General features: G+C 38.6%; 1 pseudogene; it reads right to left on the bottom strand.

Moving 5' to 3' along the window:
* Positions 1 to 8,015: 8,015 nt before the first annotated feature.
* Positions 8,016 to 13,440, bottom strand: part of LOC102868797 — an 11,768-nt pseudogene continuing 6,343 nt past the window's right edge.

Raw genomic sequence — 13,440 nt, 5'->3', positions numbered from 1 at the left:
GTTCGGTAGAGAGAGCTGCCAGTAGTTAGGTAATTAGTGATGCGTTTAGGAGAGTTCCCTTATGCATCACTCACTTTATGGTGCTGGCAGCTCAGATGCTTGGGTCTCTCGCTCATTTACTCATTGATTCTCTGCAATCATTCTATTTCTTGAATTCCCAGAAATGGCTTTCTAATTTTTATTTCTGCCGTCCTTCCAATAGAGGTGTTATGTCTATGATTCTTTGTATTGTATTTAAGTCTAATCAGAATACTTAGGGGGTCTTCTGTTTCCTAATAAACTCTGATTCATAGATATGTTTTCTAGGAGTAGGATTTTGTTGTATATCTTATGTACTTCTGAAATATTATGTATAAAGGAGTTTCTTGAGGGGATGGATACAATTTCCCTTTCTTTGAAGTGAACTATTTTGTAACATAGGCTTTTCAAATGTGAATTATTTCATCTTTCTCAATATGACCTGCACAGAGGCATAGCATTAAATTCACTAAAAATGCCAAGGATATTAATCTAAGGGCACAGACATAGTTATCTCACAAATTAAATTCATATTACTTTTGGAACAGTGCCATCTTTAAAAACAAAATTAAAAAATAAGGCCACTTAACTACTCCTCATTGCTATTCAATTGAAACCAACTCATAGCTGACTCTCCATCAAGCTTCAAAGGCTGTAAATTACATGGTGGGAGACTATTCCTCTTTATCTGGAGAAGGCTGTGGTGGAATTTTACCACCAGAGAGGCATGGCTTTTGGGTTAGAGTACAACTCCCTATAGAGTAAGTCACCAAAGCTCCTTTAACAAATAAAATAGGTGCCAATTTTGTAGAACATATACTTCCTATATTTTCTAATTTTGTTGTGGACTATTAAGTTAGACTGACTCATAGCTGACCCTCCAGAAGATTTTAAGAGAGAGTAATTGCACAGCTACTTCCTGTAATTTTTCAGTGTCAATCAATTCTTTCTGGTTCAGCGACTCTGTGTATTCCTTCCATCTTCTTTTGGTGCTTTCTGGGTCATTCCATATATTGCCCACAGCATCTTTCAACATTGCAACAGGAGGCTTAAATTTGTTTTTCTGTTCTTTCAGCTTGAGAAATGCAGAGTGAGCTCTTCCCTTCTTAGTCTCTTCTCCCAGGTCTCTGCACATTCCATTATAATACTTTTCTTTGTCTTCCTGAGCTGCCTTTTTAAACCATCTGTTATAACATGGACAGCCAAGAAAATGAATAGATATGTCTTGGGGAGGATGCAGCCAGCGTGTTTTTTGGAGGCAAGAATGGTGAGGTTTCACCGCACACATTTTGGACATATTGCTAGGAGGCGCTATTCCTTGTAGAGGGACATGATGTTGGGAAGGGTGGAGGGTCAGGAAGGGAGAGGAAAACCCTCAACAAGGTGGATTGACTAGGTGATTGCTGCAGTGGGCTCTTGTGTGTTAAGAAATGTGAGAATGGAGCAGGACAGGACTAGGTTCAGATCTTTTGTTCATAGGGTTGCAATGAGTCGTACTCAACTTCTCTCAGCTTCACTCTAATGTTTCATTGACCAGCCCACAGGAAGTTCCAACCTATGTCAATAGGTTGACTTAGGTTAAAAACAGATAAGGAATATGTTGTGGTTGTGTACCATCAAGTCGGAAGTGACTCATACCTGACCCTCCAGCACGTTTCTGAGACAGTAAGTCACTGGAGGAGATAAGAAACATAGTTAACAATAAGTCTATAATGCTATGACAGAGGGAAGACTAAAATGAATAATGTAGTGGCCATAAAAAGTGCACCTCTAAGATCCCTCACTGTAGAGGACATAACTTACTGCTTCAATTGCTGTCTCCAAAGTTCATCACCATATTTGTTCCCAAACCATACTTTGCACAAAGAACTAGTGTGCAATAACTTAATTTTGCAAATTTTGCTAAGATTAACTCTGTTCCTGTCAGATGTTCTCCTAGAAGATAGAGAATTCCTGTAGCAACTCTAGCAAGAGGATTTCTGAATTGACTTATTCTAGGGTGGTACCAGTGAGGAGTTGTGAGAATCTGTTGATATAGTTTGAAGATAGGACCAATATAAGGAACCCTGATGGCATCATAGTTAAGTATTTGACTACTAATCAAAAGATAATTCCCTTTCACTCACCATTCACTCTATGGGAAGAACATGTGTTAGAAGGTGCTTCTGTAAAGACTACAGTTTTGTAAACTATAAGTGGCAGTTCTACTTTGTCCTATAGGATTGGCATCAACTCCATAGTGGTGGCTTTGTTTGGTTTTGGAGGACCAATGTAATTTCTTCGAAGTTATTGGAAGAGTATGAGAGAATTACAGAAGTCAAAGGTGTCCCTAAAGCTTTTATTATTATTATTATTATTATTATTATTATTATTATTATTATTATTTTGTATGTGTGTGTGTACCATCAAATTGAATCTGACTGGTACAGGAGGAGATTGCCCCTCCTTCTCCAGCAGAGCATCTGGTGGATTTCAACTATGTATCTCTGGGATTGCAGTGCAGCTTTTTGCCACTAGGCCACCAGAGCTCCCTTAAAGCGTTTGGCGTAAGCTACTGCAAAGATGAAATTTCCATTAACTGAGATGGACAATGGTTCAAGAGGAACATTATTTTCCTAGGTGGTGGGGAGGATGAGATCAAGTGTTCAGTAGTTTGCAGATGCTGGGTTGGAGGTGTCTAGTAGACCTTCAAATATTTATCTCAAGTATGTAGTTTGATCTTTGAGTGTGGAGTTCAGGAAAGAAGTTGAACCACTGAATACAAGTTTAGGGGTTATCAGCATTTGAGAAATTGAGTGATATCACTAAGGAAGTGAGTGAGGGTAAATAACAAAATTTTGTAAAGACAAAAGCGTGGGGGGGATTGTATATTATGAGATCAGGAAGAAGAGAGTGATCAAGCAAAGAACGTGAGAAGAAGTGAGCAGGAGGGAAAATAAGAGAGTACCCTTTGCTAGTTTTGCATAATACCCGAGGAGCTGGGAATATTAGAGCTATAGAACTAGGCACAATACTCTGTGAGAACCTACATTGTTTTTATCTCTACATTTCTCAAGCATTTGCTTCATTCTAAAGTTACCTTCCTTCATGATTTTAAGTCCCAGCTAACAACAGCCAGGATAGTGTTAAGTGCTTCACTTATATTAGATAGGGTAGAATAAGTATCTTTTTTTCCATAGTTCTATTGAGAGAGTCAAAGCTCCTTTCTCAGGAGTTTCCAAAAATATTACATCTTCACAGATTAATTTTACATCCATCCCTGTAGTCAGTGAGATAGACTGCATGAATCAGATTGAGCCATTCAGCATGCCTGAGTGGAAGATGGTTCAACTTTGCCAAAATCTATGACCATGAAATTAAGAAAAAGGAGGAAATCAAGCTGGAGAAATTCACAATAAGATGATGTTTCTTACTGTTGCATTTAATGTGTTAGCCAATATGAAATGTTTTTGAAGAGGGGCCTTTAACATGATGATAAAAGTTTGTAATGACTTAGATAACTACTGGACTCATTTATATAATTTAATGAGGAAAATAAGTTAAACATTCCCAGAAATAGTGACGGTTTATTCTTTATCATTCGGGGGGAAACCCCCCCCCCCCAATCTAACACCTTATATGTTAGAGAATACATCTCAGACCTGGACTATTCTGAGTCAATAGATTGCCAAGGTCTACCCTAAGACTTTTTTGATCAAAATGTAAACGTGGTGGTTGCTGTCGTCGTCATTGTTCAGTGCCATCGAGTTGACTAAGATTCATATTGACACTATGAACAAATCAGAAATTTGCTCTACCTTGTGCCATCCTTATGATATCTAATATGTCCAAGCCTATTATTAATGTCATTGATATTGTGATTGACACAATCTTATCTCATTGAGAGTCTTCCTTTCCTTACCTTTCTTAGCTTTATGCCTTTTATTTTCAGGATGGGGCTCCTCCTGACAGTAGACACAAAGGATGTGAGAGAGTTTCACCTTTCTTGATGCTAATAAGCACCCTGGTTGCACTTCCTCTGATACAGAGCTACCTGTTCTTTTAGCAGTCCATAGTATATTCAGCACAGTATATTCAAAAATCCAAAGGCATTGATTTTTTATCTGTTATCCTTATTCATCGTTCACCTTTCAGATGCATAGCAAATAGTTGAAAATACCACTGCTTGGATGAGGCACACCTTAATATTTTAACTATTATCTTTGTTCTTTAGTACTTTGGAGAGGTCCTTGATGGCATATTTTTCCAATGAAACATATTTTTTTGATTTCTTGACTACTGTTACCAATTGGCATTGTTTGTGTATTCAAGCAAATTAAGTCATTGAGGAATTCTTTTTTTCATCGCCTATTGGTTCAATAGAAAGGATTTTTCTTTTCCTATATTGAGATGTAGTTCATATTGCAAGTTGTATCCATATTGATCTTATTTTATCTACACGGCTTGGGAGCTCAGGAAAACTTTGGCAGCCATATCCACAATAGTGGGGGATGGGGTGAAGGTATAATCTTACCAACTGCTTTCAGTCCCAGTTCCCTCCGCCCTCCAGATCAGGGAAGTGGCTTCCCCACCACCATTGCTACTCCCCACATTGATTGCAATGGTCAACTCTCCTCACCAGCCCAGCGCTGCCTCAGGCCACACCCATGACATCTTGTATCTGAAGCAGGAAGTTCTCAGAGTGTTCTCCAGGGAGCCTTTGGACTGTGCCACACCTGGTTTACAGTCAGCCCCCACATTAGTGGGACCATCTCCTCTGACTTGGGTCCTTCCCTTTTACTGGGTACCTGTACTTGACATACGTAATGTAAAGGTGATGGTTGTTGTTGTTATATGCCTTCTAATTGAGACTGACTCATAGTTGACCCCCCAGTGGGTGTTCAGAGACTATAAATTGTACAAAAGGAAATTAATAATATTTTTCCTGTGGAGGAGCTGGTGGATTCAAATCACCTGCTTTTGAGTTGGCTGCACAATTCCTTACCACTGGGGCACCAGGCAATTCAATGTAGAGGTAGGACCCAGCAGTCTATGCTGTTTTTTCTTTTATCAAGTTCTAAAAATGACTATCATGTAACCATATGAGAGGCTGTGGTAACCAATATTCAAATTCAAACCAATACTCAAATAAAACCCACCCTCAATAGTAAATAAGATAACAGTTTCTAGATTCTTAGACCACAGGATACGATAGTCTATAATTTACAGGTTCACACTTTATGAATGAGAGAAGAAATGTCAATACTCTTTGGTAGTGTAAACCTTTCTTGACAGATAAGAGAGAAATACCGATCCTACTGGATATGTATGCTCCAAATCTATTTTACAGTGTGGAAAACATGCTTTGATTCATATGTCTTTCCCAGTAGAGTACACTTCAAAGCCAACGAATTCACTATGAATGCCAGTTATACACTGACAGGAATAGATATCCAAATGTGGCTCTCCAATCAATTTAGAATTAAAATTCCTAACATCTGTTTTCCATTTTACAAGTGAATAAGCTGAGGTACAATAAGATCAAGTTAACTGTACTGACCCAAGTAGTCCTGCATAGGACTACCATTACAGATTAGTGTTAAAACACAAAGTGGAGTCACACTTTATGAATGCCTTTGACATTATTGAACATGGTGGCCACTTTCTCATAAAATGACATATTATCTTGATTACTCATGGGTAATTTGTAGTTATCAAGATATTATTTTAATCATCAATACATTAGATAGCAAACCCATTAAACTGCCAGATGATATCCCTAGAAATACTTTTCCTCTCCTGAGCCATGATGATCTGACTTTCAACATGGACAAATACGATATTGGAAAAAATAAAAAATCTTGCAATGATATATTACTATCTTTGAGATCATCAATTTTACCTCTTTTGGGGCTGTAGAAGGCATGGATGTGAAGATTTAAAGATTGAGATCTGATTCACCAGAAGTAGTTGCACTAGGGATTGTTAACCTAAATAGCATCCTTCTAAAATATTATAAAGAGGAGTTGTGAAATTGTTAAATATTGGCTATTAACCAAAAGAATGAGTGTAAATCTTCTCAGACGCATCTCAAGGGGAACTCTGAAGAATAATGTCCTTGTAAAATACTACATAACATGGATTAGTCTGGAAGACAGTATGTTGACTGAACTGTCTCAGTCACAAAAGGACAAATACTGCATAAGACCACTGTTATAAAAATAAGCTAGATGTGGAGTAGGGGGGAGAAAAGGAAATGAATTGATAGATAATAAATGCTATACGGGAATAGGTGGAAGGACTATCTGAAAGGAATGATGATTAGACATACAGAATTATATATATGACAATTACAATCTATAACAAGACATGTATGAATTCCTGATTTTCTGGCAAAAGCCCATTTGGACCTCACCATGGATGTATGTATGGATGGATAGGATATATGGATGATGGCCAGATGAGTTGACCAGAACTCAACCAAATGAAGAGAAGATCTTTCATTTTGTGAGCTAGTTTGATTGTTGTAACCTGATGATTTGCTTTGGACTGGACCTTTGTTTATAGATGCAGATGCTCAATATGACAATAGAAGATTAGTATAGAAGATGGAAATATAGGATTCTTTAGAGAAAGAGACATGCTTGTTTCTTCAGAGCACTGGTTTGATTGTTATGCTGTTAGGTGTCATCAAGTTGAGTATGACTCCTAATGATCGTATGAAAAGCCAACTTGAACTCTGCCCTATCCTGTGCCTTCCTCACCATCTTCGAAACACTCAAGCCCATTACTGAAGTCATTGTGTCAGTCCATCCCATTGTGGATTCCTCTCCTTTGGTGACCCCCCTAACTCTCCAAGCATGGTATCCCACTCCAATAAATAGCCTAGCCTAGCTACATGTCCAAAGTATGAAAAACATAGCTTCACCATCTTTGTCTTCAATTACCACAGTCACTGTGCCAATTAATTTCCTTGAGGATCATCTTTTTTTTTCCTGACCCTCCACTTAATGTCCTGCAAGGAATAACCTCACCTGATAATATGTCAAAGTATGTGAGACAGAGTTTCACCGTCTGTGCCTCCAAGAAGCACCGTGTTTTCACTTTCTCCAGGACAGACCTGTTTGTTCTTTTGGTATTCCATGGCGTCGCTAATACTTTGCTCCAGCACTACTGCTTCCATGGGCATTGATTGTGAATACAAGTAAATCTTCAACAACTTAAATTTGTACTTAATTTATCATGATGTAATCAGCTTGCTTGGTTTTGTTTTCTGTTGTTATTGTTTTTATCTAAAATGAAATTTATTGCATTTCATGCAGTTTGAAGTCGATGCAGCAAAATAGCACATTTTATTTAATGCATTTTAAAAATAAAGTTATGAGGATGAAGGAGGGAGAAACAGACAAATGCACAAACTTCTAGTCTCTTTGGGTCGCCATGAGTGAATTGATTGAAACCATCATTCTCCATGGGGAATAAGTTTATGTTTGAAATTTATAGAATGTTTCCATATACAGAGCTCTGGGACACGAGTATGGGGTGGGCAGAGAACCATTAGTGAAAAAAGCAGGTATACACATTCACCTAATTTAATCTGAGAGTGAAACAAGGTGGCAAATCCTGGAGGCAGCAGTTGTTCCAAGAGTCAGGAGATGTTAACATACACCCCTGGGAAGATGTGCTCCTTAAAAAAAGTGGCATGAGAGCAACTTAAAAAAAAAAGCCACCAAAACCAAAAACCAAAAGAAGTATTTTTTCAACATTTTTCAAGAAAATGCCATACATATTGTTATTTAATATTTCATTTCATAGTATTGGGCACATAGCTCAAAATATTGAAATATTAATTACATGGATGGAAAAATGGGAAATGAAAGGAAATAAAAAATACTGCGTATTTCTGTTGAAGACTCTCAGCCCCGAGTATGAGTTGTAGTGCTTCAGTGTCCTAGCCTGCAGGAGGTGCTAAGGTCGACCTGGTCTGCTAGGGAGGGGGGTTGTGGTCATTGGCCATGCTATATGGCAAAAACTGTGTTGGGTGTCCTATGCCCATCAAAGGGCTAGTTGACTGACTGGATTAAAATGGCCTGGGCAAGGTCCTGGTCTACCGTCATGGTGACTTGCTGGATCTGGTAGACCTGATGACTATCTGTGAACTGGCTGAATCGTTGCTGTCCCTGCTGGACCTCTGTCTGTGTGATCTGTTGGGCATTGGTGGCAAGTGTCTGGATTTGTCCTTGTACAGTTTGAGTGCCCGATACTGGCTGAGCTAGGTGAATATAGTGCATTCAGCCCTACTGGGACTTGCTGGCTCTCTCCTGCATAGGTGATGATCTGCTGCATCACCTGCGTGGTCTGCCCTCTGCTGCTCAGGGCCTGATGGGTTTGGCCCTGAGGCTGTGCCTCCACAATCTGAACCTGCTGACCTTCTCCAACCTGTGTCATCATGCGTGTGGTCTGGCACTGTTGAGGCTGTGCAGTAATGATCTGCCCAGGTTGGATGGTGATCGTGGAGCTGGTGGTCTACTGGCTTTGCTGCTACTGCCCCTGAACTTGAGCAGTGGTGGGCTGCTGAGCCAGCGAGAAGTAGTACTGGATGGGCTCCGCAGAAGTCACAGACTGGCACACCTTCTCCTGATGCTAGGAGGTTTCAGTTCATCTCTTGGAACAATATCAATGAGAAAATCAGACTGATCAAATTTTGTAATTGCCACGGCAATTACTCTACTCTGTAGAGTTCAGCACTTGTTATCCTCTGTGAATCCAGACTCGAAGAGTCAACTCTGTGATAAAAATCTGGGTGGCGTTGGCAAAGAGCACGGCAGCTTCTGCACTAATCATTTTACATCCTCATCCAGTTTCATGATCTTCTTAATACGAACCAGTGGGAGTTCCTGTACTTGGATGTCTTTCCTGTTAAGTTCTGGATATCTTCCACAACATGAAGCCAGAAGGACTGTAAGCTTTGCTGGGTGTCACTGCTAGTAGTATCACCAAATCCTCTTTCTGTGGACGTTTTCACAAATACTTCTGTTCTGGGGTCCTAAGAAAAACAGAAGCCACTGCTGTGCTCCAACGGTGTCAGGCAGTGTCGAGGCCCAGGCAGAGCATAGGTGATGGGGAAGCATGTATCACAAGAATGGAGAGCATATCCAGCAATTTCACTACTGCAAATAGATCCTAAAGAAACCAGAACTGCCACCCGAACAGATGTATGCGCACCCATGTTTATTGTGTCTTTGTTCGCAATAGCAAAGAGATGGAAACAACCCCAAGTGCCTATCAACAAAAGAATGGATAGAGAAACTGTGATATTTTCACACAATGAACTACTATGTAGCGCTGAAGAACAAAGAACTCATGAAATATTATACAAAATGACCCTGGAGGACATTATGCTGAGTGAAACATCTCAGTCACAAATGGACATATACTGCATAATGACACTGTTTTAAAACAGGACTGACATTGGGGTTGTGGGGAAACTAAGAAAAGAGGGGATACATAATGTACACTGCATTCAAACAGTGAGGAATCGAACTGCTTAAAAGGAATATATGATTAGGTATTATTTGCATGACAACAGTTCAGAATAAGAGCCTGCATAGTAAAGTGAACTTGGGGGAGTGATTATACAACAATGAAAGAGTTTTGGGTTTGTTTTTTTTTCCAAAGAGAAAAGCGGTTGGCTGGGCAGGGAGGAAAATGTGCAACAATTAATGAATGGAAATCCATGTTTCTATAAACTTTCATTAAAATCCCAATTAAAAAAAAAGAATGGAGAAAATGTGAAACAGGGGCACACACAAGATGGCCACCTTTTGCACTGTCTCCTCCTCCCCATCTTTGTCATCTTGATTCATTAATTCGTTTTTATGATTCTTCAGTACTATAAGACTTCTTCATTTTTTTTTTCCATTTAGGTTGTTTATTTTTCATTTCAATGAACATCTACAGAGATTTTGGGATTCTATTCATTCATTGTTGCACCCTTCTCCCCGCAGAAACCCCTCACCACCCCCCCCCGTTTGCTCCTCTCCTTGAAAAGCAAAAGAAAAACTCCCGCATTGGTACACAATCCCCCACCTCGCACCTCCTCAAACCCCACCCCCTACCCCCAAATATAATCCACTCTGCAACCCTCATTGCATACTCCTACGATAAAAATAATGCCCTAAAATATAATACTTTTAGACTATTCTCTCCCCCATAGACTTCAATGCCGTAAACATATTTCATCCAGTTTTTCTCAGTCTTACCCCCACCCCAATGCCAGCCTCATTCTACAACAGTGGCACCATATAGCATTTGTCCCTTTGTGACTGAGATACCTCACTCAGCATAATGTCCTGCAGGGTCACCCATTTTGAATAATATTGCATGAGTTCCTTGTTTTATAGTATTCCATTGTGCGAATATACCACAGCTTCTCTACCCATTCGTTTGTTGATGGGCATTTAGGTTGTTTCCAACTCCTTCATTTTAACAAGCAAGGTTGTGATCTGTATAGTGCAGATTATTAGTTAGTTTTCCTCCAATCTTGATACCAAATTCTTCTTTATATAGTCTAACTTTTTGGATTGTTTGCTTAGTATGCAGATTGAATAGGTGAAAGAATAATAATAACAACAATAATAATAATTTATTCTTACAGAACAATATTGACTTTGTTTTTTCTGACTAAATCTCAAGTTTTCTTTTTCATCTAATCATAATGTCTCTACTTTCAAGTTTCCGTGTAATCAGAAACATTTATGACCATTTTAATTCATTTTCTCAGTTTCCCTTGCTTGCTTTGGAGCACTTCTTGCAGAGACAACGCCTTATGAAGTATACTGGAGTGTCCAAACACTTACAGCTTAAGTATACTGAGGTATCCAGGTCATCATTTATTTTGTTGTTTAATAGCTACCATTTGGTAATCATATGAAATGCCAGATTCTATGCAAATTTATGCAAACCTTCCTGTTGTATGTCTTTGAGTGAGAACCATCTCATAGCTGATCTTCCAATGGGTTTTTACAGGCTGTAAATCACACGGGAGGTGCTTGCCAATCTTTCTCCAGAGAAGCTGATGGATTTGAACTGTGTGCCTTTGAGTTGATAGAATACTTCCTTACCTCTAAGCCTACCAGAGCTCCACTGTCAAGTCTAATTCTCACCAAAGCCCTGTGAATCAGATATTCTTATTGTCGTGAATTAAAGAACCCAGAGTTTGTGGGATTAAGTGACTTTAATGAAGTTATTCTGCTTCTGTGTTTCCAAAGACTATTCATACTGGACTGGAGTTTTACCACATAGAAGTTCTTTGAGATCAGTCTCATCTTATTTTTCTTACATAATATCCATTTTATTTATTCTGGCTGACCTTTCTACAATTATTTTCCAGTGTAGTTACTCACTGATAAATCTAGCTTTAGAATTCTTTCTTTGCAGATGTTGAACTTTTAAATGGTACACTCTAAGAACTCCTGCTAGGATTCAGAGGGAGACATACAATCTTTATTTCTCTCATTCCAAACTCCCCTGACCCCCACACTTCCCTTATCACTGTCACTACTAATCTTTATACTGCCTCATTCACAATTTTATCACTCAATTTATCTACCTCTTAGTTCTTGAAAACTAAGAAATATGTTAAAAAGAAAGAGAGACATTTTAAAGATGTATTTTTGGACAGAAATAGGTAAAGTGTTGGCCGGATATATTTCCATTTTTATTGTCAAAGCACTTGTAGAAAATATATGTAGGTTTATTATTGTTTTACTGTTAGATTCCATGTTCCCTGCGCTAACAGATGTCTTAAAATCAGACATGATTTTATTATATTATCTGACTTTAAAAGCTGTATAGGAATTCAGGAGTCAAGTGGAGACGTAAATGCATCATTGCAGGCAAGAAATAGTTTCTATTCATTTGGTCTTTGCACTTGATGTTGAAGATAAGTGCTCCAGAATATTGTACAATTTATAGTTCCAAATAATATTCTAACTTGGTGGTACATGACATCTAAATGCACAGACTCAAATGGATGTAAGTGAAACCACTCAACAGCTGGTACCAGTGTGCAGCTATAAAAGATCACTGTTAGAAATGTTATTAGAATGCAGGGCTCATCCCAAGTAATCCATCTCACCATGTTTCTTGTCGCCAGGCTTCCAGCTTCCCTTCTTTTTTATGCTAGATGAGTGTAAATAACTCAATTCCTATTCTGTATAAATAAACTCTGAAACAAAGTTTGGTTCTGAGACCAGAGAACAGCCTGCTAGACTCCAATTCTCCTTATTTTTTATTTGTGTGTGTGTGTGTGTGTGTGTGTGTGTGTGTGTGTGTGTGAAAGGTAACATTTCTTCGCTGTGCCATTTCAACTGAGTTCTAGAAATCATTGCTTAGCTAGAATATGACAAATGAGGAAGCACTAGGACAAATGTTTCTTAGCCATTCATTATTTAGCTTTGTTTCTATGAGTTTCCTAGCTGATACATATTGGAAGGGCACATCTCATCACCGATGCTTAGAATTTCTAAGTCTTTCCTATCTAATTCCTTCCTAATTGACCCCACTGTTACCACCTTGATCTCTGATCATCACAATTGCAATAGTCCTCATACTCTACCCTTGAACCTGATCTAATGCGTCATTTATAATATTCTTTCATAATATTTCTAATGTGTCATTTATAATACTCTTTCATAATATTTCTTAAGTGATCTGTTGTTACTGATTTTTACCATTGAGTTGGAATATACTCACATCTCACCTTACAGGGACAGTAAATCTCACGGGAGGAGATAGCTCATCTTTCTCCCATGGAACAGCTGGTGGATTTGAATCATGTGCCTCTGAGTGATGCAGCTCATAGCAAATAAATATCATTCTCCTTCTTTAAAAGAGGTAGTACTAACTCAGAGTCTATAAAACCACCTTACACATAATAAAGGGTTTAATGACATATCATTTCCTTAAAATTCTACCATTGTTCACCTGCATCAATGTACGCAAAATGTATTGGTCAAATCAGACCACTGAATATTGCCTGAGCATAACTCGTTTTATCAATGTTCTTGTTTTTGGTGTTAGTATTCCTTGGAGTAGAATTTTTATCATTTTTCAGTTGGTGAGATGCTCATCATTTGCATCTTGTACTTTGATGTCAACTCTTAAACTCTGAAACTTTTGAAGTCAACTTTTTTCCGGAACCTGCCCTGCTAGCCCTTGGGAAATTAGTTGGCAACTTGTGTAGCCTTCACTTTTGCATTTACCCCCTCTGATGTTGCTTGGGAGTGCTTGTTTACTGATGAGACTATAAGCTTTTTAAGAAAGGAGTTTGTGTCCTTATACATTTTGAATTGACAAAACCTGGTGCCTTTCCTCTAATAAAAAGCACTCAGTAAATATATTTTTATTCTCTACCCATTCGTTTGTTGATGGGCATTTAGG

Source organism: Elephantulus edwardii, unplaced genomic scaffold, assembly GCF_000299155.1.
Source record: "Elephantulus edwardii isolate Elephantulus edwardi_28Jun2011 unplaced genomic scaffold, EleEdw1.0 scaffold00084, whole genome shotgun sequence".
Lineage (NCBI taxonomy): Eukaryota > Metazoa > Chordata > Mammalia > Macroscelidea > Macroscelididae > Elephantulus > Elephantulus edwardii.
The sequence above is the reverse complement of the archived record's forward strand: the minus strand, read 5'-3'. Positions and strand labels throughout refer to the sequence as shown.